The following is a 19,568-nucleotide window of genomic DNA, read 5'->3' as shown; positions in this document are numbered from 1 at the left end:
TGGACAGTTGGAAAGGAAAGAGTCCCTGATAAAAATTGGATTAATTCAAAAAATATGGATTATCCGTTCCGGCGCTTGGTTGCGCTGTGACATTCGACAGGTAGGGGATTGTCATATATATAAGGTGTCATGCTTTTTGGAATTTTGAAAAATGATACATTTATTGTCAATTGATACCGCAAATAGAGTATGCTAACTTCTTTGTCTCAACCTGACTCTATCTCTCTCTTCAAACTCAGAGAAATTTATTTGTGTAAGCTGCACCACTCTGAATCCTAGGATATACTGAAAATATGACCAGGGAGGTAGAAACCAGTCAATGTTCACTCTTCTCAGCAAAATTTTATAACTTGCAATCATGACCTTTTGGCATACTCTATTTGCAATTCTTTGTCTCAAAAGACGACAGTTTCATTATTGTCACAGCTACAGCCTATGGAGTATTGAGAGTTTAAGAAAGGAATTTTGAAGAAAATTCGAAACAACATATGATACATACATTACATGTATTTGATTACATATGATATATATATTACATATATTTGATTATATATGTTACATGAATTTGATTACATATGACACATACATTACATATATTTGTTTCTATATGTTACATATATTTGATTACATATGATACATACATTACATGCATTTGATTATATATGATACATATATTACATGCATTTAATTACATATGTTACATATATTTGATTACATATGATACATACATTACATGCATTTGATTACATATGATACATACACTGCATACATTTAATTACATATGATACATACATTGCATGCATTTAATTACATATATTTGATTACATATGATACATACATTACATGCATTTGATTACATATGATACATACATACATTACATGCATTTAATTACATATGTTACATATATTTGATTACATATGATACATACATTATATGCATTTAATTACATATGTTACATATATTTGATTACATATGATACATACATTACATGCATTTAATTACATGTTACATATATTTGATTACATATGATACACATTACATGCATTTAATTACATATGTTACATATTATTATTACTATTATTACGGTCAACTCCAGGGAGTCATTAGACTCATTGAGAGAGGCCCCAAATCATATTCATCACAACTATTTGACATTCATACAGTAACTATCACACCTAGCCTTAAACTCATTCACTGTCACAGCATCCACACAGACTCAAGGAGTGCATTCCACTCATTCACTACTCTAAAAGTAAAGAACCCAGCTCTAACACCTTTACTAACCACACTTTTGCCCAGTTTCCATGGATTTCCCCTAGTCCTCCCACAACCAGCCCTGTTCGCAAAAATATCTTCTGAATTAATTTTATAGAAACCCTTCAGTAATTTGAATGTCTCAATCATATCTCCGCTCCTCTGCCTATCGACCAATTTTTGCAACCCACAAATCCTCAACCTGTTCTCATAGGGTTCATTCCACAGACCTGCTATCATCTTGGTCACTCACCTCTGGATCCTCTCCATCTCCTCCCCATCAAGAAGAAACCTAGGTGACCAAATCTGAGCACAGTAGTCGAGATGGGGTCTTATCAAGTCTCGATACAGAGGAACAATAACCTGCTTGTCAACATATTCTTCAGCAACCAAGTGATTTGGTGAGCTGATTTGGCAACTTTTGCAATTTGTCCCCTAAATTTCAATTCCTTATCCACCAACACTCCTAAATCTCGTGCCTCATCAATTTCCTGGAGCACGGTTCCACCAATGCAGTAAACTGCTGCCAATCTTTTCACCCCAAAATGCATAACCTTACATTTTGCCACATTAAATTGACATCCATTCTCCTTAGCCCAGACCTCCAATCTATCCAAATCATCCTGCAAAATTTTGATGTCATCTGCATTCACCATTGCCCTACCCAACTTCGCATCATCTGCAAACAAATGAACTGTTCCTCTCAGATCCTTTCCTATATCATTTATGAACAAATTAAACAGCAATGGTCCAAGAACAGATCCTTGTGGCACACCACTAGTCACAGGCCGTCTTGTGGACTCTACTCCTGAGTAAACCACTCTCTGATATCTCTCCGTCAACCACCCTCCTATCCATCTCACCAACCCTATGTCCATTCCCATATGCTGCAATTTACTGATCAGAATTCCATGTGGTATCCTGTCAAAGGCCTTAGCAAGGTCCAGTAGAATCACTGTAAACCCATTACCCTTATCCAGTTCAGCCGTCACTATGTTATAATACGTGAGCAAGTTACTGAGGCATGACCTACCCTTCACAAAACCATGCTGTCCCCGATATAGTATCCCATTTTCTTCTATCCAATCTTGTATTTTCCTCTTGACTATTTTCTCTAAGACCTTGATAATGATTCCTGTTATGCTGATTGGCCGGTAATTTTCAACAGCAGCCTTGGAACCACCTTTGTTCAGTGGAACTATTTTCCCCTCTTTCCACCCCTTGGGACTGACCCAGTCTGAGGCTCAAATTAAACAAAATGTTCAAGGTCACTGACAATTCTTTGGCCACTTCGCTTATGACACGAGCTGGTATACCATCCAATCCCACAGATGTATTGACATTGAAGTTCTGTAATAGACCAGTTACCTCAACTTCATTCATCACAATTCCAGTATAAGCTGTTGGTTCTTCCATTCCTGCAAAGTCACCACCTGGATGATATACTCTTGCAAAGTGCTCGCTCAGTAATTCCACAATATCGACTGATTCAGTTACCTCCCTACCCTCAGCATTTTAAAAGATCATTCTACCATGAGCCTTTTACCTTTTACTAGCAACATATTGAAAAAACTGTTTGGGATTCTCTTTAGCCTGCGTGGCCAGTTTCCTTTCATAATCTGCTTTTGCTTTTCTTACCGCCCTTGTTACCATCCTGGCCTGAGCTTTATACTGTTCCTGTGCCTGATGGTCACACTTCTCCTTAAATTCCCTCCACAATTGTTTCTTTTTTTGCAGCTCAAGCTTAATAGTGTTATTCATCCATTTAACCCCAACTTGATTTATTATTCGGACTCTTGGTATACAGTCAACCATTGCCTCCTGCAAACAGTTCTTAACCTCCTCCCATGCACTATCGACATCCAACAGCCCTTGCAGCTTTACATGCCATGGCATTGAGCCAAGCACACACCTAAGCTTGTCATACTTACCAGCCCGGTAATTCCACATGTACCCTGTCTTAATTGTAAATTCGACTCCTTTAGCCACCTCCCAAGTCATGACCTTATGGTCACTCTCACCAATTGGTGGCAACATGGTCATGTTCGTTACAGCCACATTCTCAGTTGCAATTACTAGGTCCAGCACTCTCTTCCCCCTGGTATTTTCCAATACATGTGGCCGTAGATAGTTGTCCCTTAATAACCGCATAAAATCCAATTCCTTCCTCCCATGTGCATTCTCCTCTTTCCAGTCAATGTTACCATAATTGAAATCACCCATAATAATTACCTTCCTTCCACTCATTTCTTCTATTTACTTATGCATACTATCCCCACCATCCACTCCATCACCCGGTCTATAGCAGCATCCAATTGTATATTTTGTTCTGCTAGATTCTATCTCATACCAAACAGCCTCAAATGTGCTTTTTTCCCCATCATGCAGTTCAACTTCTATACTCCTTGGCTGTAGCTCATCAGCTATCATCAATAACACTCCCCCCCTTTTTTTTATCCACCCTGTCACTCCTGAACATGCTATACCCGTCGCATTCAATCCCACTAGCTTTATCATCTTCTGTCAGCCATGTTTCACTAATACCGACAACCTGTGGCCTGGAAGTGCCAACCATGGCCAAAAACTCTTCTTTCTTGTTCCTAATACTCCTGGCATTAGTGTACATGAATCGCAGAAGCCCATTTGTCCCATCCCTACTTTGATGACTTATGCTAACTATCCCATTCTGATTTGTTGTCCTTCGTACTCGCTCGGGCATAATATACTCATTCATACCCTTAACTGCCCTCCTAAAGTCTACATATCTACTCCCCCCCTCTTAATAAATCTCGTTTCCCTTCGTCTGTACATCCAGTTCCACATCATTCACCAACACTCTTTCAAGCCTCCGTACACCAACTCCATTCAAATGCAACCCATCCATCTTATATAAGTCCTTTCGCCCATCGAACTCATTCCACACATCCACAAATTCCACACCACTCTCCATGCATAACCCACGCATAAAGTCATTGGCAATTATGGCCCTCCTAAACACTTCGCTGTCATACCGCAGTAAGATACTCACCATCCTAACTCTCTCACTCTTCTCTTTTGCTACCTCAAACAACTCCCTCACATCCTCTATCATTTCCATTTTGTCCTCTTTCAAATCATTCGTTCCTGCCACGATTATCATCTTTTTCACCCTCTGTTTTTGCAGTCGAATAGATTCGCTGACATCTTTTATGTTTGCACCCGGCTGGCACGACTTCGTTAAACTCTCAATTATTATGCCTCTTAATAGCGAATCCCCATAATGCACTCGCTCCTTCATTTTATTGATGTTTGCGAACATTCTATTATTTGCCGTCACAGACTTCCACCAGTTATTTGTCAGTGCATTCAACACACATATTTCCATATGTTCCAGTTGTCTATTAGCTCTGTGTATAACACCATTCAAACCGGCAATTTTGCGACTCGCATTTATCTCACCATTTTAATTATCGATCAAATCATCCATTCTTGCTGTGTTTCTACCTTCATTTACATTTTCGGCGACGCTCTCACACCTATCTGGCACTACCACGCAATTCTCTAGCACACCGCCATTTCCTACATTCTGACTATCATTAACGATATCACTCTCGACACACGAAACATGCTTGAAGTTCTCATTCTCTTTACACTATTTAAACATATTAACTCCACTATCTCTTTCTAACCAGACTCCCACTGCTCTTATATATTTGATTACATATGATACACACATTACATGCATTTGATAACATATGATACATACATTACATACATTTGATTACATATGATACATACTTTACATACATTTGTTTAAATATGTTACATATATTTAATTACATATGTTACATATATTTGATAACATATGATGCATACGTTAAATGCATTTGATTACATATGTTACATATATTTGATTACAGTGATGCACACACTACATACATCAAATGCATATAATGTTTGTATCATTTGATTATATATGATACATACAATACATGCACTTCATTATATATGATATATACATTACATACATTTGGTTACATATTACATATATTTGATTACATATGATACATACATTACATGCACTTGATTACATATGTTACATATATTTGATTACATATGATATATACATTACATGCACTTGATTACATGTTACATATATTTGATTACATATGATACATACATTACATGCACTTGATTATATATGTTACATATATTTGATTGCATATAATACTTAATTTACATACATTTGTTTACATATGTTTGATTACATATGATACATACATTACATGCATTTTATTACATCTGATACATACATTTGATTACATATGTTACATATATTTGATTACATATGCTACAGACATTGATTACATCTGATACATGCATTTGATTACATCTGATACATACATTTAATTACATATGTTACATATATTTGATTACATATGTTACATATATTTGATTACATATGATACATACATACATTACATTACATACATTTGTTTACATATGTTACATATATTTCATTACATATGTTACATATATTTGATTATATATGATACATATATTTGATTATATATGATACATATATTTGATTATATATGATACATATATTTGATTACATATGATACATATATTTGTTTACATATGTTACATATATTTGATAACATATGATGCATACATTAAATGCATCTGATTACATATGTTACATATATTTGATTACATATGATGCACACATTACCTACAACAAATGCATGTAATATATTACTATTATTATTACTATTACTATTATTACGGGCAACTCCAGGGAGTCATTAGACTCATTGAGGGAGGCCCCATATCATATTCATCACAACTATCTGACATTCATACAGTATCTATCATACCTCGCCTTAAATTCATTCACTGTCACAGCATCCACTACAGACTCAGGGAGCGCATTCCACTCATTCACTACTCTAAATGTAAAGAACCCAGCTCTAACACCTTTACTAACCACACTTTTGCCCAGTTTCCATGGATGTCCCCTAGTCCTCCCACAACCAGCCCTGTTCTCAAAAATATCTTCTGAATTAATTTTATAGAAACCCTTCAGTAATTTGAATGTCTCAATCATATCTCCTCTCCTCCGCCTATCAACCAATTTTTGCAACCCACAAATCCTCAACCTGTTCTCATACGGTTCATTCCACAGACCTGCTACCATCTTGGTCACTCGCCTCTGGATCCTCTCCACATCCTCCCCATCAAGAAGAAACCTAGGTGACCAAATCTGAGCACAGTAGTCTAGATGGGGTCTTATCAAGGCTCGATAGAGAGGAACAATAACCTGCTTGTCTCTGCTTGTCAACGTATTCTTCAGCAACCAAGTGATTTGATGAGCTGTTTTGGTCACTTTTGCAATGTGTCCCCTAAATTTCAATTCCTTATCCACCAACACTCCTAAATCTCGTGCTTCATCAATTTCCTGGAGCAGGGTTCCACCAATGCAGTAAACTGCCGCCAATCTTTTCACCCCAAAATGCATAACCTTACATTTTGCCACATTAAACTGACATCCATTCTCCTTAGCCCAGACCTCCAATCTATCCAAATCATCCTGCAAAACTTCGCATCATCAGCAAACAAATGAACTGTTCCTCTCAGATCATTTCCTATATCATTTATGAACAAATTAAACAGCAGTGGTCCAAGAACAGATCCTTGTGGCACACCACTAGTCACAGGCCGTCTTGTGGACTCTACTCCCGAGTAAACCACTCTCTGATATCTCTCCATCAACCACCCTCCTATCCATCTCACCAACCCTATGTCCATTCCCATATGCTGCAATTTACTGATTAGAATTCCATGTGGAATCCTGTCAAAGGCCTTGGCAAGGTCCAGTAGAATCACCGTAAACCCATTACCCTTATCCAGTTCAGCCGTCACTGTGTTATAATACGTGAGCAAGTTACTGAGGCATGACCTACCCTTCACAAAACCATGCTGTCCCCGATACAGTATCCCATTTTCTTCAATCCAATCTTGTATTTTCCTTTTGACTATTTTCTCTAAGACCTTGACAATGATTCCTGATATGCTAATCGGTCGGTAATTTACAACAGCAGTCTTGGAACCACCTTTATGCAGTGGAACTATTTTCCCCTCTTTCCACCCACTGGGGACTAACCCAGACCCGAGACTCAAATTAAACAAAATGGTCAAGGGTACTGACAATTCTTTAGCTGCTTCTCGTACAACACGAGCTGGTATACCATCCAATCCCACAGATGTATTGACATTGAGGTTATGCAATAGACTACTCACCTCCACTTCATTAACCACAATTCCCGTATAATCTACTGGTTTATTCGTTTCTGCAATGTCACCACCTGGATGATATACTTTTGCAAAGTGCTCACTCAGTAACTCAACTATCTCAACTGATTCAGTTACCTCCCTACCATCGGCATTCTTTAAAATCAATCTGCCATGTACATTTTTCCTTTTACTTGCTACATATCTAAAAAACTGTTTAGGATTCTCTTTAGCCTGCTTGGCCAATGTTCTTTCGTAATCCTTTTTTGCTTTTCTTACCACACTCGTCACCCTTCTGGCCTGCGCTTTATACCGTTCATGTGCCTGCCGGTCACCCTTCTCCTTAAATTCCCTCCATAGTTGTTTCTTTTTTTGCAACTCAAGCTTAATGGTGTTATTCATCCATTTAACCCCTACTTGATTTATTATTCGGATCTAGGTATACAGTCAGCCATTGCTTCATGCAAGCACTTCTTAACTACCTCCCATGCACTATCAACTTCTAGTCCTTGCAGTTGTACATGCCATGGCACTGAACCAATCAAACTCCTAAGCTTGTCATACTTTCCCGCCCGATAATTCCACATGTACCCTGTCTTAATTGAAAATTGTACACCTTTAGCCACCTCCCAAGTTAAGACCCTATGATCACTCTCACCGATTGGTGGCAATGTGGTCATATTTGTTACAGCCAAATCCTCAGATGTAATTACTAGGTCAAGCACTCTCTGACCCCTAGTATTTTCCATTACATGCTGTCGCAGATAGTTATCCCTTAATAACCGCATAAAATCCAGTTCCTTCCTCCCGTGTGTCCTCTCCTCACTCCAATCAATGCGACCATAGTTGAAATCTCCCATAATAATCACCCTCCTTCCACCCATTTCTTCTATTTGCTTGTGCATACTGTCACCACCATCTTTTCCATCACCTGGTCTATAGCAGCACCCAATTGTATATTTAGTTCTGCTAGCCACAATCTCACACCAAATGGCCTCAAATGTGCTCTTTTCTCTATCCTGCAATTCAACTTCTATTCTCCTTGGCTGGAGCTCATCAGCTATCATCAACAATACTCCTCCCCCCATTTTATTCTCTCTGTCATTCCTGAACACACTATACCCATCACATTCAATCCCACTAGTTATATCATCTACAGTCAGCCATGTTTCACTAATACCTATAACCTGTGGTCTGGAAGTGCCAACCATGGCCAAAAACTCTTCCTTCTTGTTCCTAATACTCCTAGTATTAGTGTACATGAATTTAAGACCCCCATTAGCCCCAATGATCAATCGAATGATACAATATATGTATCATTCGATTACATATGATACATACATTACATGCATTTGATTAGAGTTGATACATATATTATATACATTTGGTTACATATTACATATATTTGATTACATATGATATATACATTACATGCACTTGATTACATATGTTACATATATTTGATTACATATGATACATACATTACATACACTTGATTATATATATTACATATATTTGATTACATATGATACATACATTATATGCACTTGATTATATATGTTACATATATTTGATTATATAAGAACCATACTTTACATATGATACATACATTTGATTACATATGTTACATATATTTGTTAACATATGATGCATACGTTAAATGCATCTGATTACATATCTTACATATGATGCACACATTACACACATCAAATGCATGTAATGTATGTATCATTTGATTACATATGATGCACACATTACATACATCAAATGCATGTAATGTATGTATCATTTGATTACATATGATACATACAATACATGCATTTGATTACATATGATATATACATTACATATATTTGGTTACATATTACATATGTTTATTTATATATGATACATACATTACATGCACTTGATTACCTATGTTACATATATTTGATTACATATGATGCATACCTTACATACATTTGATTACATATGATGCATACCTTACATACATTTGATTACATATGTTACATATGTTTTTTACAGATGATACATATATTACATGCATTTGATTACATCTGATACATATATTTGATTACATATGTTACATATATCATCATCATCATCACAAAATTCCTGCCATATACCCTTAGGGGTCTACAGGATATGACAGTACTACATGAAAAAATTACATCATTACTAACTTCCTATCTACAATTTTCCTCCAAGTCAGTCTGTAACTTGTCAAGATTCCAACATTATCAGATCTTATATTTCTATCGTCTAAGGCACTTTTTACCGTATCAATCCACCTACATCTTGGTCTTCCTCTGGATCGTTTTCCTGCCAACCTGGCAGAGAGCACTTGTTTTGCTAATCTTTCCTCTCCCATTCTATTTAAGTGACCATACCACCTGATATTAGCTCTTCTAATGCATTCCTGGATGCTGACAATGTCAAGTTCTTTCCTAATATCCTCATTTTTAATATGATATTGCCATTGATGCCATCTGTTCATGCCTCTAATCTTTCTCAGAACTCTCATATCTGCGGTCTCTAGTCTTTGGTCAAGTGTTTTACTTCTGACCCAGCTCTCAGATCCATAAGTTAAAACTGGTTTGAACACTGAACTGTCTTGTATACATTTATTGTTCCGACTAATTTCTTTCTTATTTCATATGAATTTATTCAATTGACTTCCCACCATACCAGCTTTGCTGATTCTGTTGTCTATTTCTATATTTAATTTACCATCTTCAGTAAAAATCATGGCAAAGTAGCTGAAATTTTTTTTTCTTGTTCCACAGGTTCTCCATTCCCAACACAGTTGACATTTTCAATGATTCTGCCTATTTTCATTGTCTTAGTCTTTTTATTGCTGACCTTCATACCATATCTATTACAACAGCTATTCAATTTAATCAGAGAATCTTGCAGACTTGTAGCAGATTTATTTAGAAGTATAACATCATCCGCATAAAGAAAAGAGCTGACATTAACATCTCCAATTTTGATATCAGGTTTAATACCACTTTCCTTCATAATGTGATCCATATAGATAATGAATAATAGAGGGGATAATGTACATCCTTGTCTCACAACAGATTTAACATTAAACCATCTTCCTGTTCTTCCTTCAATTCTAACTGCTGACTTACAACTCAAATAGAGACTAAGTATTGCTTGATATAATGCCCCATTGACACCATATAACTGCATCTTATTGAATAGCTTCTCTCTTGGCACCTTGTCATATGCCTTTTCCAAATCGACAAAACTTAAATACAGATCTTTGTTATATTCCCATGCTTTCTCGACTATTTGTCGTAAAGTGAAGATCTGATCCTGACAGCCTCTATTTGGCCTGAATCCAGCTTGTCCTTCACCAAGCTTTTCTTCCACAATTCTTCTCAACCGTTTCTCAAGTATACTTCCATAGATCTTGCCAGGAACACTCAGTAGGGAAATACCTCTGTAATTCTGACATGCAATTCTATTTCCCTTTTTATATATGGGTACTATGAGAGCTCTACTCCAATCATTGGGAATTCGTCCCTCTGTCCAGGCTTTCTGAACTGTGCAGTGCAGCCACTGTAAGACTCTTATACCACCATACTTCAGCATTTCTGGTCGAATATCATCTACTCCTGCTGCCTTTCCACATTTCAAGCCTTTGATGACTTTTTCTACTTTCAAGTATGGATATGTATTCCTGACTGCATGCCTGGTCAATGTTTTTTACCACTGTGCTGTCATCACTGCATGTTTCATTTAGCAGTTTTTCAAAGTAATTACTCCATACTTCAAGGACATCTTTTTCTCCTGTTTTCAAGTCACCTTTATCATCTCTAATTCCTTTTACAGCACTCTTTTCTCCATTCTTACGCTTCTTCAACAACCTCCAGAATATTTTGCCACCTTCTTGATATTTATTTTCTATATGCTTGCCAAAGTCCTCCCATGACTTTTGTTTAGCTAGTTTTACAGAGTGTTTAGCATTCTTGCATTTGTCTCTATATTCTCTAAGAGCACAAGCTGACTTATTTGATAGGAACTTTTCGTATACTTTCTTCTTTAACTTCCTGTGTCCACCAGGGAGTTCTGATTTTTTTATCCTTACAGATAACCTCACCACATGTCTCTCTGGCAGAATCAATCAATGTTTTCTTCAGAGATTGCCACTGAATCTCCAAGATTTGATTCCTGTTCTTAAACTCTTTCATTTTATCTTCAATAATCTTTGTGTATTTTAGCCTACAGTTCACATCTGAGAGCTGTTCAACTTTTATTCGCTGTAAAACTTTCTTACATGTTATTCTTTTCAATATGAAATTCAATTTTATCCTGCTCAAGACTAAATAGTGATCACTTCCGATTTCAAATCCTCTGTACACTCTGGTGTCCTGCACAAGGGAGAAAACATCACTATCAACAATAACATAATCAATGAGACTTTTCTTATTCCTTGCCTCTTCTCTCCATGTGAATTTTTGCACATTTTTATGTTGGAACATGGTGTTATTAATAACCAGTCCATGTCCTGAGCAGAAATCCAACAGATATTTGCCATTATTATTAGCTTTGCTCTTTTCTCCAAATTTTCCCAAAATATTTTTGTATGTCTCACAATCATTTCCTACTCAGCTATTTAGATCCCCAACAAGGACCAACTTTTCATTTTTCATTGTGTCAGTTGCTTTTTCTAAAGCCTCAAAAAATTCCTCCACTTCTACCTTAGTAGAACCTTCTTTGGGACCATAGGCACAAATAAGTCTCATTGTCCAGTTCCCCATTCTCATATTTGCCCACATTACTCGACTTGAGACTGACTGCCATTCAAGAAGATTAGCCTCATATTTTGTGTTGAATACTATGGCTACTCCTTCTTTTCCTTGATTATCATTGCCTGAATATAACATTTTGTATTTATTGCTCAGAAAGATCTAACCAGTTTTTGTCTTTTTTGTTTCAGTCACCCCTATTATGTCGATCTGGTACTTATCTAATTCCTCAGCTAGCTCCATTTCTTTGCCATTCAGGCTTGTTACGTTGATAGTACCTATCTTTAACTCTGGTGATGTTCAGTTGGGGTTTATTTTCAGATTTGTTCCAGTAGCTGACTTTTTGCTGTTCGCCCTGGTTCCCTGGCAAAAACAATGGGGGCCTTGTTTAACCGGGCGATGCCTCAGCCGGCATGAAATTTTGTCATGTTCTACTATCATTCTGTATTTTGTTTTAACAAATTAGAATACAATTTGGTCGGCTAAATCCCAAATTGCCAGCCCATCCTCGTCCATTCAGTATCCAAGTAGTGCACCCAGTATCCAACTGGGTGCACCACGAGAAGTTGAGGATTGGACATTAGGTCAGAAGCCCTGGTCGGTTCTCCGCATTCCTTTAAAGGCTATGTGTAAGTCTCCTCGCAGTTATACAGCTTTGACCCTTAAGCACCCCATGTTACATATATTTGATTACATATGCTACATATATTTGTTTACATATGCTACATACATTACATGCACTTGATTACATATGTTACATATATTTGATTACATATGATACATACATTGCATGCACCTGATTACATATGTTACATATATTTGATTACATATGATACATACATTACATGCACCTGATTACATATGTTACATATATTTGATTACATATGATACATACAGGGTGTTCGGGATAAATTTGAAAGTTTCGTAAGGAAAAAGAAAATCTTCTTTGTATCTATTAAATTTAATGAATTGACAAAAAAACATTACAGGCAGAGTTAATTACAATACTATCAACAAGATTTACTCAAAATAACCACCATTAGCATCGATCACAGCTTCAATTCTGCTTCGGAACCTCGAACAAGCTGATGCTACAGTCTCCCTGGGAAGGGCTGCAAAAACTGTTTTAATTTTATCCATTAACTGGGCTTTTGTATTACTGGAAGTGCGATTGGTGTCTTTTTCAACTGCACCCCATACAAAATAATCCATGGGGTTAAGGTCTGGGGAGTTTGGAGGCCAAACATTTGGACTGGTGAAGTCGTAGAAATTTTCAGACAACCATTTTTGACTTTTCCCAGAGGTGTGGCAAGGGGCCGAATCCTGCTGCCATACATACGGCCTACCATTGATTACCCTTGTTATCCAGGGCTTGACTACAGTTAGCAACTCCACGAACAAAGCCCGAATTCCAATGCCAGGGTTCTTCAACACCTGTTCCTGCAGATTTGCGAGGAATTCTGCTGTACGAACGCAATCAGATCGTCTGCTAGGGATCTTTCTTCTTGCTACATCCTCGTAGTCACCATTGCAAGTCTCTAGTTCATGCCTGATTGTTTTTACTGTATTCAGGGAGCATTGGGCAGCAGTCGTAATATCCTTATTTTGATGGCGGGCACGAATCATCATGATACAATTTATTCTCTTCCATGATTCAGGTGGGTTCCAGCTATCCATCCTTTCTGACATCTTGTATATGAATGAAGAAGGGTCCAAACTTTTAAATGAAGAGAAGTGTGTGTTAATACATGTAACTTACGGAAAAATATAATTAATTATAAATATGTCAAATTTATCCCGAACACCCTGTACATTACATGCACTTGATTACATATGTTACATATATTTGATTACATATGATACATACATTACATGCATTTGATTATATAATATACATGCATTTGATTGCAAATGATACATGCATTTGATTACAAATGATACATGCATTTGATTACATGTGTTACATATATCTGATTACATATGATACATACATTACATGCATTGATTACATATGATAAATGCATTTGATTACATATGATAAATGCATTTGATTACTTATGATAATTGCATTTGACTACTTATGATACATGCATTTGATTACTTATGATACATGCATTTGATTACATATGATACATGCTTTTGATTACATATGATACATGCATCTGATTACATATGATACATACATTACATTACATATGATACATACTTTACATACATTTGATTACATAATATACATGCATTGATCACATCTGATACATTCATTTGATTACATGTTACATATATTTCATTACATATGATACATGCATCTGATTAGATATGATACATGCATCTGATTACATATGATACATGCTTCTGATTACGTATGATACATGCATCTGATTACATATGATATATATGATATATGCATATGATTACATATGGTACGTGGATCTGATTACATATGATACATACTTTACATACTTTTGTTTACATATGTTACATATATTTCATTACATATGTTACTTATATTTCTTTACATATGTTACATATATTTCTTTACATATGTTACATATATTTGATTGCATATGATACATATATTTCTTTACATATGTTACATATATTTGATAACATATGAAGCATAAGTTAAATGCATCTGATTACATATGTTACATATATTTGATTACTTATGATGCACACATTACATAGAACAAATGCATGCGCTAGTGGGCCAAGTACTGCGGACGTGTTTTGAAGAGCTCCTGATTCAGATAAATTTTTACTAGGAATAATTAAGTATATATGTGTGATTGTTTGAGTAAGAGCGGCTGTAAATGTTGTACGCTACCGGTATTATTAGTGTGGTTTTTTTTTTCTTGTCTAAACTAAATTACGAAATCGTTATTATTAGACCTATAACCGGCAGAGAGAAAAAAAAAAAAATGGCGGCGGCATTGTCATTCCATGATTTGAATGTAGATTTCAGTCGTTTCGTTAAGTGTGAGGTCTGTTATATGTATTCCTTCGATTACATAAATGATTTGTGGATGTTTAGTGCGGATGGAAGAAGGGTGTGTGCGAAGTGTGACCTGAACGAAGAACTAATGAATGCGACTATGAAATTGATGACAGAAAGTGCTAGTACCGATTGTATCGCGATTGCACGTTTGAAAGAAAAGGATAGTGAGCAGGAGAAGCGAAAAAATGTTAAAAAATCAGGAAAAAAGAAAAAGAGCGATTTGACAACCGTAACGGATGTTAAAAGGGACGAAAGTGAGGTGGAAAGAAACGAAATTGAGAGAACGAATGAAAGTAGAACTTGCGTAATGCAGAAATCGCAAGTAAAAAAAATCGAAAGAATAAATGATGGCGAAAGTTCGACGCATGTTGGACCGAAAGTACTGAAACAAAGAAAGATGAATGACAGTAAAAGTGAGAAGAATGATAGCGAAAGTTGGACGTATGTTAGTCCGAAAGTACGGAAACAAAGAAAGATAAATGAGAGTGAAAGTGAGAAGAATGATAGTGAAAGTTGGACGTATGTTAGACCGAAAGTACGGAAACAAAGAAGGATGAATGAGAGGGAATGTGAGAAGAGGGGGTCGAGAGTTAGAAAGTTAGAAAGATTTAATGATAGAGAGAATGTGTCGCGAGGTTCGGAAAGTGAATTAGATTGGATGAGGCAAGAAATGAAATGGATGCGGAATGAAATTAAGAGAATTCAGGTCAAAACTATTACAATAAATCATGATGGCATGAAAGAGTTAACGAAAGATGAGCGAGTGGCGTTGTATGGCGACTCCATTATTAAAGGTGTGCTAGAGGATAAAATGCACAAGGTATGTTTTCCAGGTGGTAAAATAAGTAGAGTGATTGAGGCATTGGATATGAGGCGGGAGCGAGCAAAAGAGTTAATTGTATTAATTGGTACAAATGATTTGAGAGAGAACAAAGAGCATGTCAAAATGAATGTCAAGAGACTGCTTGGAAAGATAAAAGAGAATAGTGTGACAGGAAGGGTGGTCAGTGTGTTGCCTAGGTATGATTGTGGTGAAATGAGGCGGAGAGCAAGGATTATGAATGGTATTCTGGCTGAAATGTGTGAGGAGATGGGAGTACAGTTTGTTAATGTGTGGAATGAGTTTGAGGAACGAAGTGAGCTGTATGGGAGTGATGGACTGCATTTGAGTGGTTATGGTGTGAGTCGCTTGGAGAGACTGCTGCTGGAAGGTAGAGAAGTGAATAGAGAAAATGAATCAGATCGAGAGGGGAGTGATGTGGAAGAGCAGGAGAGTAAGACGGGAGAGATTGAAGAAGTGGAAATCAATGGAGAGGTGAGTGGTATGAGTATAGAAAATGAGAGAATGGGTGTGCAAGAGGAGCAGGGAAACGGGGAGGCCCAGGGTGGACAGGGATACACAGCGTGAGAAAGGTGGATGCTCCAAGAGGAGGTGAGAGCATGTATAGGCAGGAAAGTAATGGGATGACCAGGGATCAAGAGGAAACAGATGTTGTTGCAAAGGGTTCTAAAATGAAGAAGCAGAAAGAGAAATGGCCGCAGTCCAGCATGGAGAGAGCACATCGAGTGAATGGTATCAGTGGAACTAGCTGTAGATCCAGAAATGAGTTGTTGTGTTTATATACCAATGCTAGAAGCATAAGAAACAAGGCGGATGAAATGGTTGCACTAATTGCATCTGTGCACCCAGAGATTGTCGGAATAAGTGAGACATGGTTAGATGAGGACGACATCCTGACAGGAATAGAGATGGAAAGGTATGATGTGTTTCGTGAGGATAGAAGGGATAAAAAGGGAGGGGGAATGCTATTGATGATAGAGAAAGAGTTATGTCCATACAAGGTAGAGATGCAAGAGGGAAATAGGGCCAGTGGTTTTGAGGCAGTATGGTGTGAGATAGAGGTGAATAAAATCAAATACTTGGTGGGATGTTGTTATAGACCTGGTAATGTGGATGGTGGTGATAGTGAAATGTATAGTCAAATAAGCCAAGCAAATAAGAAAAGAGTGATCATTATGGGTGATTTTAATTATGGCAATATAGACTGGAATGAAGAGATAGCGACTGGAAGTAAAGAAAATGAGTTTCTTGAGTTTTTGAGGGATAACTACCTCAGACAGTATGTAACAGAGGGCACACGAGGATTAAGGGTCTTGGATTTGGTCATCTCATCGGAGGATGTAATTATAAATGAGGTGTCAAATCATCCACCAATTGGTGAAAGTGACCATGAGGTGATTACCTGGGTGGTTGCCAGCAGTGCAAGGACCCCTGTAAAAAAAGGGTATATGTGGAACTACAAGGGGGGTGATTATGAAGAGCTCAGGAGACAGCTTGCAGATGTAGCATGGAATGAGGAGTTAGCTGGAAAAGAGATCAATGCAGCTTGGGGGATTTTCAAAAACTATTTAGTAGATGCAATGTCTAAATGTATACCATGGGTGAGAAGGTTAAATAAGGTAGGTGTGAGATGGATGAATAAAGAGATTAAGCATGCAATACAGAAAAGAAAGGCATTGTGGAGACAGCATAAGAGAAGTGGAAGTAACCAATTTCATGAGGTCTACAAAGACCAGGCAAGGAGGGTGACTTGGTTGGTGAGAGTAGCTAAAGAGAGGTATGAACAGCAGTTAGCTAATGAAGCCAAAAAGAATCCTAGGGAGTTCTTTCGATATGTAGCCAGCAAAAGAAAGAATGATTATGGAAGGATGACATTGATTGGAGGAAATGGTATAAAGACAGCTGTTGCAGAATGTGTTGTGGAGATACTTAATGAGCAATTCATAAAGATCTTTCAATCTTGTGAATGTGACTTCATGGAGAGATTAAGAGCAGTTGATGATGGGGAGGAGAGACTGACTGTAAGTGAGCAAGAGGTGTTTGGGGAGTTGAGTAAACTAGATGTAAATAAGGCTGTGGGACTTGATAATATATCACCACGTATTCTGAAGGAGTGTGCTAGAGAGTTGACACCTGCCTTGACATATTTTTTTAATACGAGTCTTGCACTTGGTCAAGTTCCTAAAGAGTGGAAGGAGGGCAAGATTGTGCCACTTCATAAAGGAGGTGATCGAACTCAAGCATCAAACTATAGGCCTATCTGTGTGTCAGGTGTTGTGGTTAAGTTGTTGGAGAAGCTTGTGAGAACTAGGATCCAGAGTTGGGTTGACAACAATGGTATAATTTTTGATGGACAGCATGGATTTGCTAAAGGGAGGTCATGTTTTAGTAATCTACTTACTTATTACAATAAAGTGACTGCTTCCTTGGACAGAGGAGAAGGATACACAGTAATATACTTGGATTTCGCAAAAGCTTTTGATACAGTACCTCATGATAAGTTGACAGTCAAACTAGAGCAGATGGGGTTGGATATTAGATTAGTGCATTGGATTGGAGACTGGCTATCTGATAGGTATCAACAAGTTGTGTATGGGGGTGCAATATCCAGGAAAAGGAAAGTCACTAGTGGAGTGCCTCAGGGGTCTGTTTTAGGGCCATTACTATTTAACTTATATATTAATGATATTAGTGAAGATTTGGATGGAGATATTCAGTTGTTTGCAGATGATGCAAAGTTGGGACGAACCATAAAGAGTAGTGAAGATGTTGTGGCCTTGCAAGAAGACTTGAATAAATTGAGTGATTGGGCAAGCAAATGGGGATGCGAGTTCAATGTTGCAAAATGTAAGGTTTTAAAATTTGGAAAACAAAGATGGGATGCAGAATTTATGCTTGGTGAGAATATATTGTTGGAAGTAGAGGAAATAAGAGATCTGGGGGTGATAGTGGATAAGGATCTAAAATTTAGTGGACACATTGCCAAAATTGTGAAGACAACACAAAGACTTCTGGGAATGATGCGGAGGACACTGACATGTAGAAGTAGGGAGATACTTGTTCCAATGTATAAGGCTTTGATTAGGCCGCACTTGGACTATTGTGCCCAGATTTGGTCACCGGGTTTTCAGAAGGATGAAGAGATGTTGGAAAGGGCCCAAAGGCGAATGACTAAGGTAGTTTCTGACCTCTGGAATGTTGAGTATGAGGAAAGATTGAAAAGATGTAATTTGCAGAGTCTCGTGGAGAGAAGGAAGAGGGGAGATATGATAGAGACCTACAAGTTGGTAAGGGGTTGTTATAGGATGAATGGTGGAGAAGTTCTACAGAGAATAGTGGGAGATCAGGGGAGAACCAGAGGTCATCCCTGGAAACTGTATAAGGAGGGTGTGAGTAAGGGAGTGAGAGGCAGGTTTTTTTCGTGCAGAGTTGTGAGTGATTGGA

This window comes from Typopeltis vanoorti, chromosome 26 (assembly GCF_054136105.1).
Source record: "Typopeltis vanoorti isolate ZY-2024b chromosome 26, IOZ_Tvanoo_1.0, whole genome shotgun sequence".
Classification (NCBI taxonomy): Eukaryota; Metazoa; Arthropoda; class Arachnida; order Uropygi; family Thelyphonidae; genus Typopeltis; species Typopeltis vanoorti.
The sequence above is the reverse complement of the archived record's forward strand: the minus strand, read 5'-3'. Positions refer to the sequence as shown.